Source organism: Stegodyphus dumicola, chromosome 5 (assembly GCF_044657685.1).
Source record: "Stegodyphus dumicola isolate Sdum_Otavi_A_Nest chromosome 5, ASM4465768v1".
NCBI classification, from domain to species: domain Eukaryota; kingdom Metazoa; phylum Arthropoda; class Arachnida; order Araneae; family Eresidae; genus Stegodyphus; species Stegodyphus dumicola.
Genome location: NC_140772.1, coordinates 52563660 through 52581068, shown reverse-complemented (window position 1 = coordinate 52581068; position 17409 = coordinate 52563660). Strand labels below are relative to the sequence as shown.

Here is a 17409-nt window from a genome sequence, read left to right as displayed (position 1 = left end):
CTGATTTTTTTCTTTTTCAGTAATGCATTAATCTGCGTCTTTATAAAAATAGACTTTAGACATTTTTCCAAATTCTCCGATTTGTGCTCCCCCCCCCCCAAATTTCGCTATTTGAGATTTTAATTTCTGATACCAATTTCTGTCTAGATGTCGTCCACCTTCTTTGTCGCTGAACAAACATTTAAAAATTTTTCTTTTCTCTATTTTTCGATACTTTAATACAATTTAATACAATTTTCTGAGGATATTATTTTGTTCTTCAAATTATCAATGCATTCTTGTTTATCCTTAAACATTCAGGATGATCTACATTTTCATTTGTGAGTTTTATTTCAAAATCATTAAAATTTGATTTATTATTGTCATCATCAATTTCGATTTATTATTGTCATCATAATTTACTTTCGGCACAGCATTCCATTTCAACAGTTTCTTTTTGTGGCTATCCAAACAAGCGATTTTTCATAGCTCTTCACATTAATAGAATCTTCTCTTTGACATTTGTTTATCCATTCTTTCGTCAAAAGCAAACTCTCATTTGGATTCTTTGGTCCTATGAAATAAAATATCTCATCCTTTCAAACTTCTGTAAGTGCTACGGCACGTTACTGCAGCGCAAAAAGCCATATTACGTAAACGATACTTTACAATATAGAATTTAAAATAAAAACTGACTAAAATTACATATATATAAATTATTTTAAATATATACATTATTAGAAAACAGATATATATATTATTAAAATTAATTTGGGATATGTAACCTCTAGAAAATCGTGTCGCAGCTCAATGAAACTACTGTTTTAAACGCGGGAAATCAGGACAGGTGGCATCACAGTGACGTCAGATTATTGCCTGTTACGTCCCCCCATTAGGCTCGCGCATGACCTCCATGGGCTCGCGTCGGCGAGGAGTCGAACAAAGAAATGAGCTAGCCCTTCTATTTATCCCTGGTTTTATACATCTTTTCGAAAAGAGAGGGGTCTTTATTAGAAATGCTGAAATAGTTGACAGCACTAACTGCTGCATTAACGTTTTATAATAGTCTCATATACCATCCTTTATCAACCACAAGAAATTATGATCATAATTTTTCCAGCTGAACACTCTTCATGTTAAGTTGGAAATAAAGAGGTAATTTATATTTTTGTCTGGTCATGAAATACTTTTTCAAACATCGGCACATAAATATGTAATATATTATACTTTAGGCATCTTCTCATTTTTTCAGCCAAGGCAAGTGCTTCACTCTCCTCAATTTTTGCACAGTTGCGTTAATTATGCTTACTTTCTGTTATTTTTTCCCGGCAGGGGCAGGAATTCTGTACTAATTGAGATAAAAAAGGTACCAATAATTTTAAATAATGCAGAAAATTAGAATATTTTATGTGGGAAATATTGAGCAAATTGCACTTCCACATAATGGTATAATTTGTATTAATTATATTTTCCATTCAGAAGGAAATAAAAATAATTTGTTTGTAAAAATATAAACTTCACATATTTTGGCAATAATCATTTCAGATTAAACACCATTACTTTAGAGGTATTATTTTTTACTTAATTATTATTTTTTACTTAATTAACCAATGCAATTTCAAGCATCAACTGAAAAATAAACATTAGTTATAAAAATGTTATCATAATGCACTATGTTCTAATACATCAGGATGTCTTAGTAATAAATTCAACATATTTAGTTGATAGTTATGCATTCGTATAAGAGTATTTCTTGTTATTAATAAAACTGTAAGATCTATCTCTACTTTTCCACATACACTAACTTAGATCCTACAATGAACCTGGCAAATTCTCGCACAGGCGTGAATTAAATACCAGCACAGAAGAAGGGTGCAAAATAACCCTTTATTAAATCAAACTAGTTTAACAGAAAGCACGGACTTCGTGCGGTACAAAACACCGTTCACTTGCGGCGGTAACTAAACGTAGACTAGAATACAAATCAAATTCTAAAAAAATAAACGAGTGCAAAAACGCACTTCAAAACTACTCTATTACCGTGAAAGACCGAAATTGGAGAATGTCGACTTTCACCGGAGAATACCAACATTCACCAAATACGTCGGTGAAAGATCGAATATTTCACTACATTCTTGTATATTCGGAACCCCACCGGTGTATGTCGACAATCACAGATATGCTCTGGTGAAAGTCGAAAAGAGAGGTCATAAAGTGCCATAATAGTTTAAGTTGTTGCAATAAATAAGATTTGAATCACATAATTTAGTAAGTTTTTTATTACTGTTATTTAACGTACTGTATAATTAAGTAAGTTTTTAACTTCTATTATTTTCCTTTCTCATTTTGAATGTATTGTGTGCTTTAGGTTCTCATGTTCTTAAGTTCTTATTTCAAGTTTCAAGTGCGTTTATTCGCGAGTGAATAACGGAGAAGAAAATATAATATTGTTATATGTTCAACATTCACAATTAGTACATGGTGAATGTTGACATTGACCGGTGTAAGTCAGAAATAAGAGTATTTGGAAAATATTTCGGACATACACCAAGAGACTATGTGAATGTTGACATTCACCGGTGAAAGTCGACATTCTCCAGATTTCGGTGTTTCACAGTAACAACTGTTAGAGATAGACTCACAGAAATCTAACCGGCGTGATACTAAACTGTCATTACTTCTAAATAGTTAAGTCTATTTATTATAAAAACATTCTCTTGAAAAAACTGCCTTTTAGCCTACAGTACTACTTTTAGCCTAAGGCCAAGAAGCTTACTAGCGTGACCGCGAAATAACAACGAAACGTGCGCTAGGCTAGCGAAACACGCTCTGAATAAACTGAGATAATCACACGTTTAAATAGTACTTCACTTAACTTTAAATTTACATCCTGGCGAGAGAATGGGAATGGAAGTTTAAGAAGTTGAGGACAGAAAACTTAAAATAAATTTGTTGTGCAAAATAAGGAAAACCCTGCAAAACAATAAATGTAATTCTAACTTTAGACAACGATATTAAACATTTAAAAACTGTAGGCTAAAAGGCAGTTTTTTCAAGAGAATGTTTTTATAATAAATAGACTTAACTATTTAGAAGTAATGACAGAATTAAAAAAAGGGCTCATATAAAACTTAAAATTCTGTTATTTTTGAGGTTTATAATTTTTTTCGGGTATTAGAAAAGCCTTTTTTAATTTTCTTGTACTCAGACTCATGTAGAAAGGTCAGTTTGAACTTTATTTTTTTTTTCTTTTTGAGGAGATTAATCTGGCAAGATATTTTTTGATGTCATTATTGTTATCCCATGCAGTTTTTTTCTTTTTATGAAGCCTGTTTTGTTTTATCTTGATGGTTCGTGATAATAATTTTTCCACCTTTTCGCAATAATCAAAGTTAATTTTATTTAGAGTACCGCGAATCCACAACCAGGTTAATCTCTTCCCTCCCTCCGGCTGATCGGGAGTTGGTTGTATTTGCGAATGTAGTGTGTCATTGATTGTATGTTTCTCTTTTTTTTCAATTTCGTTAGTGTCCTAAGCGAAAACTCATCGATAACCTTATGAGAACTCTTCTCCATAATAATACTATAAAAACGATAAAACTATTTTCAATTTGATAAGTCATTACTCTCTGTGGTACTTACTCATCAACGAGCAGTTCCATCGCTGTCACTGAAATCAGTGCAATTGTAGCTCAGCCGGAGGTCACACCAGGTGAAATAAATTGTGTCTGTCTGGCGATTTGAGTCTGTCACCCCACTGAGATGTTGTGCGACGCTCATCTGGCTCCGTAAGCCGGTGATTCATCTTCATTTCGAATACCGCAGTGAAAGGAATCATTTTGATTCGTATTACCAGTGCTTTTATATGTTTTGCTTTACTTAACGAATTCTGCAAACATTTAGACGAATTGCAGGACATACTACTCGCCTGGAGATAGCAGACATATATGTCAGGTCCTTACACCTTTGCATTAGAATTTCAAGAGTTTCTTTTCTCTCTTATTTTCTTTCTTTTAAACCAGTAAAACGATGACTGACGTCTAGAAATCTAACAGAATAAAACCACGTTCGTGGCAAAGGGCTTATACAGACGATAAAGGCTAATAGAATGCAGAATCTTTAAAAGTTTTTTAGAAAATTATTCCACATAAATTAAATTGCCAACGTTACACCTTATATATTACAGTGAATTTGTTACAAATTACAACATTTCTACCTTATATATTACAGTGAATTTGAGTAGACCTCGGGGGATTAACCTAGACATTAACATGAAGTTAAACTAGTCTTCAGTAAATTAACCTGATGTTTCACACCAGGTTAAAGTTAGGTATGTAAAGGTTTCCATTTCAAGGGATCGTAAGGTGGGACAGCACAAAAATGCTATATGATTAGAGTATCGTTGATGAGAATAAAGAGAATGCTAGACACAGTCTAAAAGGGAAATCCTGAACGAAAACGAACAGGGGCCAGGGTCAGAGAGCATCTGATGATATAATTATAGCCAACAAAGGAACTATGCATCAGAGAATTAAAAAAAAAAAAGAAATTCGACTCCTAGTTTGTGGAGTCATTAGGTTAATTTGGAAGCAGACAAGATGAAAAATATGCAACCGCCTTCGCCGGAAATCGAACCACGGACCTCTGGAATACCGGCCCAGCGTGCTACCGTTACACCACGAAGGCACGCTAGGGAAGTGGGAGAAATACCTTATATACTTCTCTTTTTAAAGGGCGACTAGTGTTTTAGGGGACCTAGTCGCCAAATCCTGAGTGCGGAGAATCATCATCCACAACCCTTTTAGTTCGTGCGCCACTTGTAAGAGACATTAGGATATTTTGGAAGCAGGGAGATGAAAAATATGCAACCGCCTTCGCCGGGAATCGAACCACGGACCTCGGGAATATTGGCCCAGCGTGCTACCGTTACACTACGAAGGCACGCTAGGGAAGTGGGAGAAATACCTTATCTAATCTCACGTTTGAAGACAAACGTGAGACTGCGTGCATTTCAATATTTAACTATATTACGCTCCCTATCACTTGACGCGTATTTAAGACATAGATTTCTCACTCTCTGAGGATAACCAGTTGCAACCGCCGATAACAAAACACTAAATACAATGGCAGGTACCCATTCCCAAACAAGTTCCCGTAAATTTATTGCGCTTTTTAAGGATAAACCAAATTTCGGTGATGTCCACTTTCTACCGGTGGAAGTTAAAAGGAAGATAATGTACTTTTAGCCGAAAATTCTCCGAGTATTTAGCCGAAAAACAGGTGCAAATAACCGGACATGTATGTGAGGGGAGCATTTCTTATATTAACCATCTCAACTTTACCCATGTTAGTTTCCTAGGAAAATAGAATATTCTAAAATGTTACTTATTGTTAAAATAAAACGTAACGAAATTTATCCTGAAATAATTTTCTTCTGTAATTGTGGTTCAGTTTTATAAAAAGAAGTGGAGCTCTTAGTTAGGGCTCCGGTTAGAATTATGATTAAGCGCGAAAACTGAAGGTACCGGCCCCGAACTTCAGCTCAATTTAAGCACTGCAGTAAGTCAAAACGTACGCATAGGGTTTATATGCTTATTGCACTTATAGTGCTATCAAATAATGAATTCAAACTCATTACGAAATAACAAAAGAAAATTGTGAAGATTTTTCAAAGCATTTGTAATGCCGGCAAGGTACGAAACGCCGGCATTCTATATAATGCCGGACGATTTTAGGCAAAGTATGAAATATAAAAATTATTACATACTTTCCCTAGGAATTGTATAAAATACCTTAGGCATTCTATAGAATGGCAAATGCTCATTAGGAAAATTATGAAAAAAGGTAATGATAAAGCTATTGTTTAAAAGACGATCATTCCTCAGAAATACAAATGTTATTTTGAAAAATAATGAAAGAGTGCCATTAAAAACTGTTATTAGAAATATGTAAAAAAAAGTATAGTGAGATGATCTTGATACAACATAATAAATCTGTATTTTCTATCTTGCTGAGGCTGGGAATCAGTAAGATCTACCTGACAACGGAAATTAAATTCAGAAGCAATCATAAGTTCCCAATAGTGGCTTTTTTAATACCTTTTTGTTTTTTCTGGCAGGGCTCAGGAAGGTGGTTGTGCAGTTCAATATCATTACATGTTACGTTTTTGCATTTGTTTGAATTTGTTTGAATGTTCTTTCAACATTCTGTCACGTCGTCCGTGTCCAGTATTCAAATGAGTTTTAATGAAGTAGGGGAAATAACTCAACGTCCGTGACGTAATACTGTATAGTACTGACCCTTTCATTAACAGGATAAATGAATGTAATTTTGTTTTCTACCAATATCCACATCCTGTCGATTAATCAGCCAGTAGTCCCGCGGTTCCTTCTTAGTAGTCATTTTGGTCATTTTATATCTTTTATTAACTTCTGGTAAGTAGTTTGCTTCTTTGAAACGAATCTGAAATATATTCCATACTTTGCTGTTTTGTCATTTGGCATTCTATAGAGTGCCTAGGAAGTGTGTGAAATATAAAATCGTTTCATATATTGCCAGATAGATTTAGACATTATATAAAATGCATAGGCATTCTATAGAATGCCGGATTTCGAACTTTGCTGGTAAGATATATAAAGCATGCATAATAATGGCCGTGCAAAATGCATGCAGATTCCTGTCATAGCCACAAAGTATCAAAGGTTTTAATATATTGAAAGAATATACTTGATAAGTATTGGATATTACTGCAAGAACGAATCTGTGGGCATATTTTCAATATATTAGACTGCTATTTTGTAAGTTTAATCCTTTGGAATAAAAAAAATTAAATTTCATGCAAATTAGACAATTTCTGTAAAAAGTCGGCTGATATAACTTGGTGTGATTAAAGATGCCTGACTGTAATATTTATGTAATTAAGTGAATGTTTAAGTGGGCATTTAAACAAATTTTCCAAACATGTTCTTATTGTCCACTTGCATCTCAATGTCTCACTTGCACCAGTAATGCCCATCTTAGACATTTTCAACGTCTACTGGTGCGCTATGACATCCATGTTCGGAAACTCTAGTTTAGTATCACGATTATCTTGAGACATAAGCATATTTTATATTGCAATTTTTTCAGTATCTCTCTGGTGCATCAAAAGTCAAATAATTAGTGATTTGTACTGTCTTAAAACATGTGTCATAATTTATCTTTTAAAGAGGAGGAAATAATTTTCGAGTTAAGTTTTCAGAATATTTCTATAGTTGATACAAAATGGCATTTTTTTTTGTACCCCTGAATTAAATTTATAGTATAATTGTAAAGACATGAATTCTTTATAAATATAGTATCAATGCTCGAGATTTTGATCAACAATAAAACTGTCTATCGCCCATTAATATTTGGATCTCGACCTTGAAATTCAGACCTAATCCATACATAGCGATGTGACGTAAAAACAGTCCTTTCTCTCTGAGTCCTTTCTCTTTTTCTCTTTCTGGGTGTGGCATCTGTTGGTTCATCTCCAGAACGTCTTTTACATCATGTGGCGAAAGAGCTCCAGTATAGGGCAACTAAACATTTCTAAGAAAACAATTCGCGGAAAAACTTTCAGGATGACGGAAAACATTGTGTATGTTATTTACGCTCCGCGTATGCAGTCTTCAGTGGTCCAAGAAATCTTAATGTTTCGCGCAGAAACAAAAAATGGATACATTTTAACGATACTGCAGAAAGTAATTTTTAACTGTTTAGTTATTTCTAATCCTTCTATTCTTTTCAAATTATTGATTTTCATTTTGAAATATCTTCAAATATTCTATCTTACGGTTTTTTTCCTTTCAACAAGGAGTTGTATAAGAGGGATATCCAAATATAAAAGAGAATTTGTTAGCTAAATTTTATTTACTAAATATTATGAAATTGTATAACACTATTTTTTGTTAGTAATCACATGCAACTACATCAGATGTTCCAGAGGCCAAGAACTTTCTTAATATAAGAATAAAAGTCTTTTGACTGTATGTTGACCGATCTTGCACACTTTTAATACCTAAATCATAAAACTTGAATTTTTTCCTCCTAAAAATCTTTTAAGTGAACCGAAGAGACGGAACTCTGTTCGTGCTCATTCAAACTTAAATTGATTTTTAAGCCTCGAATAAATCTGACACAGCACGATACCTTCATAAATCAAAAAATCTAATGATTCGCAGCGCAACACTGTTTTGAAACCATTGCTGTGAAATATTGATTACATTTAACAGATGAAATGAAAATAGCACTATTATTGAAAAGTTCGGGGGGGGGAATATATGTATTTGTCCATATATGTCGTAATTAAGTCAAAATCTTTACAGTAACAGAGTATGAAAATTTCTATTTTTGTTTGAACTTCTTTGGTATACAATTAGAAAAATATTATTTTCAAGTATTATATGTTTATAAAATTTATTAATATTAAAAATAAAATTTTTAATATTTGGGCTTAAATTGAAAATTAGCATTAGACTTCGAATTATGTCCAGCTCTTGTAACTGGGGCACATCATAACGCATAATTAAAAAAAAACCACGGATAATACCAAATTCTATATTTGAGCAAAGTATATGCCATAAAATTAATTGATAAGCGGCCCGCATTAAGAAACTGCCTAGCTCTAAATAAAGTGATAATGAAAGTGTAGTTTGAACATTTAAACAGTGCACTTTCCTCTCTCGCACATTTGAAAATTTCTGATATTTTCGCTTAATCTTCAAGAGACTATAAAGCAACATAAAAGCACTGTATTGGTATTTATTTAAAGTCATGTAAAGTTTTAAGGAATGAAAAAGCAATAAAAGGTCATGTTTTTCCACCAAAACAATCATAAGCAATGAAACATTAGTTCGAGAAAACTGAAAAACTCATCAGAGGAGAAAAAAAAAAAAAAAAAAAAAAAAAGATAGCTAGACGAATTATCACATACATGTATCATCTTTACCTTTCAACAATAGAACACTCAGTAAATACAACAATATTTAAATGTTATTTATTATTTATGTTTTATTTAAGAAAATAAATAGAAAACTCCTCGTGTTCCACTAAGTATGTCACGAGGCTTACGGAAGTAAGAAAACAATTCGATAAAGTAGAGAAGATATAATGCAATAATAATACAGTATAATAATTTATGTAACATAATAATGATAATACAACGGAAATATGATGCAATAGTAATATAATACATTAACACATAAAATAATAATACATAGATAAAATAGAATAGTAGTAAAAAAGTAAAAATAATAATACAAAGGAGGTATGATACGGCAATAATATATAATAATGATAAATAGATATAAAATAGATATAATATAAAATAATGATAATAATAAGTATAATATAAATATAAATATAATATTAATATAAATATAATATGGTATAAATAATATAGATAAGTAGACGTAATATAAAATAATAATAAATAGAATAAAATAATGCATAGAGATAACAATAATAACATAAGCTTAAAAAACAAATACAGTGATGCAAGACAGAAATCTCAGAACTTCAATTTGAAGTTTATAAGGTATTTATACCGCCTTCTTAGCATATCTTCGTGGTCAGCACACTCGGCGCGCATATTTCAAAAGGTCCGTGTTTCGAGTCCCGGCGAGGTCATTGCTCATTTTTTATGTCTCCCGCTTCGAAATAACCTAATGTCTGTACAAATTAATTTCCGTTTTTCGAGGCTTGAAAAGACAGCAATGATTCAAAGTATTTACAAATCAAAGCTTAAAGTCTAACAATCTGCTCCGCTGTTTCACGGCTACTAATGTATATCTCAATCAAAGATACTTAACAGTTCACTGCAACCAGGCGAGAATAGGATTATGGGGAATTCAGAAATTTTCGAGCCGCCGGTGACCATAACACCACCTCCTCACCTGATATGGATGGTTTAAAAACGGATGAAGCATTATTCATAGTTGTAGGATTCATACAGCAAAAAACAATAAACTCATTGGAAAAAAAGATTTAATGACTTCTACCCCATTTGAAAAATGGTAAACTAATGGTAAACGTACTAAACTCATAGTTAGCTCGTCTCGGAGTCATAACTGTCAGATCTAATTATTCGCTCCATAGAAAATTTTCATGGAAACAGGACATTTTTATGTCCCGTCAGCCCAAACCTTCCTAATACGTAATGCCCTGTGATAAAAAGGCCGGCACCTTTATGAAAATTGGTGACTATTCGTCAAGATAAAGACCTTCCCACGGAGAATTCGGCATCTTGATTAATAATGCATTCTTTATGATATAAACTGAAATTTGTAAGGGTGCTGTGCATCGCTGTGTCTTTATATCGGGACAACCGTGTATCTTGACGAACAACGGCCAATTTGTAAAAAGATACCGGTACCTTTTCGCAAATTCGCCGAGCTATTCAGGCTAGTCTCATCCGTCCTGATTGCAACAACGCTAACGGCGGACAGAACAGAGGATTTTTACCAGGGCTTTAGAGTTTGCTAATCCTTTCTCTCCTATAATTAGATTTTCGCTTCTGTTTAACTTACAGAGTCTCACCTTCTTTTGTAACATAAACGTTGTATCTTTATATCGGGACAACCGTGTATCTTGACGAACAACGGCCAATTTGTAAAAAGATACCGGTACCTTTTCGCAAATTCGCCGAGCTATTCAGGCTAGTCTCATCCGTCCCTGATTGTAACAACGCTAACGGCGGACAGAACAGAGGATTTTTACCAGGGCTTTGGAGTTTGCTAATCCTTTCTCTCCTATAATTAGATTTTCGCTTCTGTTTAACTTACAGAGTCTCACCTTCTTTTGTAACATAAACTAAATAAGACCTCTGGAAGACACTTAAGCGGCTTCTCACTATGTCTTGAAAATTACAACAGACACTTGGGAGTAAAAGACCCTTTTATTAAAATCAGTAGATTTGTAAGGTATTTCTTCCGCCTTCTTAGCGTGCTTTCGTGGTGTAATGGTCAGCACACTCGGTGTGTATTCGAGAGGTTCAAGGTTCCCGATGAGGGCATTGCACATTTTTCATGTCTTCTGCTTCGAAATAACCTAATGTCTGTAGATATTAACATTCAGATTTTTAACTAATTGTAAATTAGCTGAAAGACGACGCAGACAGAATGCGCGCAAGTTGTCTTAGACCTAATATCCGCGTGACAAGCCTAATGGCGAGAATAACGCAACGCCGTAGATAAACTACTCTTTAGAGAACCAACTAGTAATTCGGCTTTTAGGCAGAACACTCTAATTCTACCATCTAAAACCTTCCCTTAAATATTACCTCCATCTGATTCATTTGAATACGCGCTAACTAGAAATTACTATTCTGGTAGAAAAATTGAAAGAAGAAAAGCTAATTAACATAAGGTAACTAATTACTGAAAATAAATGAATACTCTGCAAACTTCATTAGCATATTTTGGGGTAGAGACCAAACACTATAAGTGCAGGAAAAATTGAGCATAAGATATTACTTCTTAATTAAAATACACTTTACACACTCAAACATGTTTATGCACGGGATTCTGATTTCGATGGGAAGACTACTATCTAAGCTATTATGTTTCACTACATTTTTCTGAGGAATGTTTTAAAACTTGTTATTGTTATTTCTTCAATTTTGAGACGTTTTTGGGACCTGAAATCACGGGTGTTGGGGCATGACCGTTTCCTCATTTAATTAACGCAGTAATTTATTAACGTTATATTTCACTGCTATTTTTCAGTTTCTTGACATCGGCATCATGTTTTTATTTTAAGGTTAGAAGCAGTTTAATTCAGTAACGTTTAACGTAGTTGTATATTAGGTAGTGCTGTGTTTCGTTACAATATAAAGGATGAAGGGGAGATCAAAGTTTTTCTTTTGCATGGTTAGTTACATTAAATACATGAGACATCGCTAATACGAATGGGGATAAATCTCCAACGAAACAGTTGAACCTCCGCTGCGAGAGAACTAAGTTGATTATATCGCGCTATGTAACAATATTCCCCCGTTGGGTAATTTTATAATTAGCGGAGGAGGGTAATACGAAAGGGCTGCTTCGTACACGTTGAATAGGTAGGGTGGTCGTCGAGAGCGGGCAGTCCCTCAAGAGTTTCCTCTGGTTTTAATCACAGGGAGTGGGATATCATCCGAAGACCAGTGAATATAGGTTAATTTAAAACTAATTTATTCCAGGTTAAATGAAGCTTGCTTCTCACTTTCCTACCACCCAGGATGTTAGATCGTTATTTTCTATCGTTATTTCATCCCTTAATTTTAAAATGAGCGTTTTTGATACTTGAGATATCGAGAAAAAACTTACGGAACTACAAACTATGCTTAAAACTAGTGTGATTATTTTTTCTTTAGCCACTCACGGTTACCTTCAAATTTAACCGTCGGACTTGTTATGTAACGAGAACACTAACAAGTGAATCCGAATGAAGAGAACTTCCTGGCTCAATATAGATCATGCAAAATGCTTCAGGTTGCGTGTTTTTGCTAGCTATTTCTTGCATCAATTTCGTCGATCTCTAATACATACTTTTCTACCTGAAGAATGCATTTATATTCCAATATTTGGCAAATAACGTTTTATAAACACCAGAAAAGCATTTTGAGGAAATCTGAAAAATGAAACCGTTAAAAATCTGAAGATGATTACTTGAGAAACGATTCATTTTGTTACCCATTCGAAGTGGCCCAACATTTAACTTTCTAGGAAAGCATCACTTAATGACGTATTCAAAAGATTGCTTTGAAATATTTGCAGGTCACAAATGAACAGAATAATAAACTTTGTTAATATATTTTCTGATTGTATCGCGATGTGTTTTCTGCTTGTATCACGATTTGGCTTTCGTATGATACGGAATATATACTTTTAACGCGAATTTTAAAGCGAGATGAATTTAGTGTCGTAATAATTTACGTTGCAATCACTTTTCTCATGATTTGTATTATCATCAAATACAAGGATAAAAAATGACTCATTTACGTGTGCTGAATTTGAGCAACCGTTTCAAAAACGTATTTGTGATAGATGGGACACGTCCTAAATTCTGTCGACGCCGAATCGTAAAAAGTTCGCAAATTCGGGGAATTTTAATTTTTAAAGATCTTAATTAAAGTAAAAATTTCAAATTTTAATTTAATGAAAAACAAAGAAGAGCATTTTTTTAAATACTTTAGTATTTATTAAGAGAGTACAAGTGAGATATATTGCATAGTTAAAATTCTTGAATCTTAAGACTCATTTTCTTAATATAATTTGACAAAACTATTTGAGTAATAGTATAAATGCTTTTAGTACAAAGATTACAACGTTTGGTTTATGGTTTGGTTGGTTTATTGAGATTACGGCAAAGCACACTAGGGCTATCTGTCCAAGGGAAGGGATGCCTTCGTGGAGGGCTTTCTAAGAGAAACTGGCTCGTATAAACGTTACACATGGGGAAAAACACGAAAACGCCCATGCAGGCAGCCCGTTCGTGGGATTCGAACCTCGGACCGAACTACCAGTGTTCAGCGACTTTACCGCTTGGCCGCTGGTGAGCTCCCAAAGATTACAACGGAAGATTAGCTTAGAGGACAACAGGAAAACATTAAACGTGAAATGCAAAGTTTTCTTTAGAAAGTTAAAGGTTTGATAATCATGGCTTCTACAAAGATATTGGTGATCCAGCTCTTTTGATATTCCAGCAGCCTCTTTTTTTTCAGTGAACGTTTCTATTAACTATTAGTCAAACAAAGGTTTTGGCAGGTTTGAGTTAAAGCATTTAATGGCTTTTTAGGTTGAATTGGAAAACATTCGAGTGGCGAAGAAAGTGCGAGATTCCCGCATTCAAATATACCACTTTTAGTTTTAAAATTCTACATTTTAGTTCATATTCAAGTGTAAATGTGTATAGATGTACATGTATGTATGCTAATTTCCATTAACTTATTTGATACCCTTGTGGTACGGCTGAAAAGTTTTGCCGATGTGTAGTTCGGTTATTGTTATAATGAATGACAAAGTATCTCATCTTGAATATATGAATCATTAATGTACGTAACGTAGTCTGGAAACCCAGAAGGCTTCATTTATAAGATGATCCTTCCACTTATAGATGAAACGCTATCAAAGGCCTTTGATATATCGAGAAATAGTGCTTAAAGATTTGTCGATTTTGCAGTTCTTATGCAATATATTTAGTTACTGTGGAATGTTATGATATACTCTGTAGTACGTATAGAATATTTTTTAAGTTTTCTGTTTAAATACTCTGTTGTAGTACGTATACAATATTTTAAGATGCTCTGTTTCTGGTATCGCATTCTTCTAAAGCTATATTGCTGAGGAAAAAGGGGGATTTTTGCGTCGGTCGATATGGTTGATCATTCTGTAAAGAATCACTTACTCAGCAAATTTGCTTAGTTTGCAGTAACTGATAATTTCGGCGAGCGAGGTTGAATAACATTTTAACTCCCATTTCTTTTATTAGTTTATTGCTAATGTTTCAAGTCCAAGGCTTTTCGAGTTTTTTTGGGGGGAGGGGGGTTGTTCTTGGTATATCTCAGAACACTAGATAGCATAACTAGAGGAATGTTATTTGTGATTTTCTGTATAAAGTATTGCATAAAAGTGAGTAGCTGTTCTCTTTGGAGATGAGAGATGTTAAATATGGAAATGAGGTAAATGTTTATAAATTAGTGACTCAATTTTCTCAGTTTCAGTGTATGCGAACCCGTTGGGGGCCATTAACGGACGGTTTATTCGTGGTGTATCTTTTATACTTAGAAACAGTATTGCATATGGAATTGTACATTAGAGTTGTTTGGCTTCCTTACGTTTATCTTCAGGTATATGTGCGTGTTTGCATTTTTCCGGAAACAGAAAGAATTCAGTTATTCCTGTCATATGGGTTTGGTGTGTCAGGGCATCAGTTGCGTTATTTTAAAGTTTCGCTTTCGAAATCAGTTAATAGTACGGGTTCTAGTTTTCTCTTAAAAACTCATTTTTTGATAGGAGACACATCTTGCTTCTAACCGATCTGGTAGGCTTATTCATTTTGACTTACAGTTCATCCGAATGTATTGTACTTGTGAAGCTGTTTAACCGAACAGCGTAATCCATAATTTAGTTAAAGTTCATAATTCAAATAAGTTGACAAGGTATTTTTTTAATTCCATAGTCAGCTGCTAACTTTGTTTTACATTCGACATTCTCTACTTTCTTCTAAATTTCTACCTTTGTCTCCAGAGTCAGAGTTTTGTACTTTCCAGATGTAGACATCCTGAATTTTTATACGTTCACACCACACACTGAGGAATACAAAGTAGAGCACATTAACTTGTCTGCACTGCAGGCATAACTGACGCAGCTCTTTAAAATCTGTAGTAAAAACTTTTTTTTTTTTTTTGAAATTCTAAGAAAATTGATAACAAATAAATAAATAATTCTTCCACTATGCCGATTCGTTCATAAAAGCGTCCTGAATGAATTCAAGGAAACAGATTAGGCCCGGGAAGTTTGTATATTAAGCACTGATAAGAGGTGGACAGTAGGACAGTGGCCACTAAAGTTTAGCGGGACTACAATAGTCTAGAAATGCAGGCGTATGCCTCTTTACTCAGAAAAGAAATACAGATGATTTTGACACACAAAAAATAATAAATACAGCGTGCATTTTCTCAGTTAAACGAGGGAAAACACATTTTTTGTTAAATGTTTTAGTTCGAATCAACCGAAGTGATAAAAATTTAGTTCGAATTAATGAGGTATTTTTAACATTAATTCCAATACAAGTTTTGGGGTCCTTTGGATTGGTTCGAATTAACTGGATTCAAATTAACGAGCATCCACTCTATATGACTCATAAACATTTTTTGATTTTCATTGTAAGAAATAAATGTAATCAATATTTCATTGTTTCATTTGTTTTACTCAATAGCATCATTTAATTAACTTAAAAGCATATGCAATTAATTTTTTATATCACAGCTGTGTATCTCTATTTTTAGATGAATAATGGAACTAATTTTTTTTTCTTGGAGACTATTCTACAGATGAAGTTACCGTATTTAACGGAGGATTATCCAGGAAACTTTTATAAAAAAATATTGTAGCATTAAAAAAGGCCTACTATGTATAAGTTGTACAACACTTGTAGGGTTTTCTTTACTTTATTTAGCCTAGTATTCAAATTTTTATTATCTTTCCTGAACTCCTCAACTTTCCTTTGCATTTTCACCCCAGAATATAAATTTAAAGTTAAATTAAACGGGTGAATCTTGGATTTTATTTAGAACGTGATTTCGCTAGCCAACGCACACTTCGTTTCTAACATTGCTGTACACGCTGATACGCCTTTTGACCATTTGAATAATTATCAGGTCTGTTAGGGTGTCGTGTCATCCTAGTTAGACATAACTTAAAAGTCTTAATCTAGCACTATTTTTTTTAGAGTTGATTTGTGTAATAACGTTTAAGTCCCACCGAAAGTTGTTGGTAAAGCACGAAGTACGTGCCTTTCTGTTCATAGTTGAAATTCTTAAAGGGTTATTTTCACCTTTCTTCTGTGCTGGTATTATTGTGGCCTGTGCGAGAAGTCGCCAGGTTCATTAGTAGGATATAGATTAGTTTATGTGGCCTAAGAAAGTTAGATCCTATGCACTGTATGACAAATTAAAGTTCGTATGGTCGAAGCATAACAAATGATAAAACGAAGAACTCGATTAATAAGATATAGAAAAATAGATTATGTATATTCTACAGAAGTTTGCTGAAGATGTAGATGAAGCGAAGTGCTAACGAAATTATCCTCCTCGATCTTAAAAAATACATGACTTTGTTCGAAAATATCTGTATATTAGTGAAAACTATACTATAGTTTTATATCCATCGCGTTATTTTCTTTATAAATTAACAATTGTTTTTCTTTAATAACCGCTCATTTAAAAATACCTGATTTTCCTGAAACCAAGACACAGTGCGGGACACAATTACGAATCAGCACTATCCGAACCGAACTGTCAATACCGAACGCGTGTTAACCTTATCTATACAGCCTGCGGTATGAAGTCTTGATGAGTTTAAATAAAGGATGGTTTTCCTTTTATAAAGAATATAAAAATGAAATTAAGTTGCATAACAAGCAAATTACCTTGTGTGAAAAATTAAGGGTCACTGATTATTCAAGGTATGTCAAACAAATTAATTTAATGAGTTAATTTGTTTGTTCTGCCTTAAAGAATCGGTGACTCTTAATTTTTCCCGATTCAAATAACTGACCTTCTATTTCTGGTTTCAAGTAAGAACCGAAAGCGTGAAAGTGACCCACTTCTAAGGAAAAAAAAAACTGTACAAACAGAGCAATTAAGACCACCCGCATCAAATGTGTATAACTATGTCGCATAACAAGCAAAAGAGCATTTTATAT

At 33.6% G+C, this 17409-nt stretch overlaps 1 protein-coding gene and 1 non-coding gene across 3 annotated transcripts in view; one reads left to right on the top strand and one right to left on the bottom strand.

Moving 5' to 3' along the window:
- LOC118193475 (sodium-dependent proline transporter-like) overlaps positions 1-17409 on the top strand; it is a 409418-nt gene that overhangs the window by 87417 nt on the left and 304592 nt on the right. The gene's annotated exons all lie outside the window — the stretch shown is intronic.
- Positions 4849-4920, bottom strand: TRNAI-AAU (transfer RNA isoleucine (anticodon AAU)). The gene has a single exon. It is a non-coding gene; the product is annotated as a tRNA-Ile (tRNA).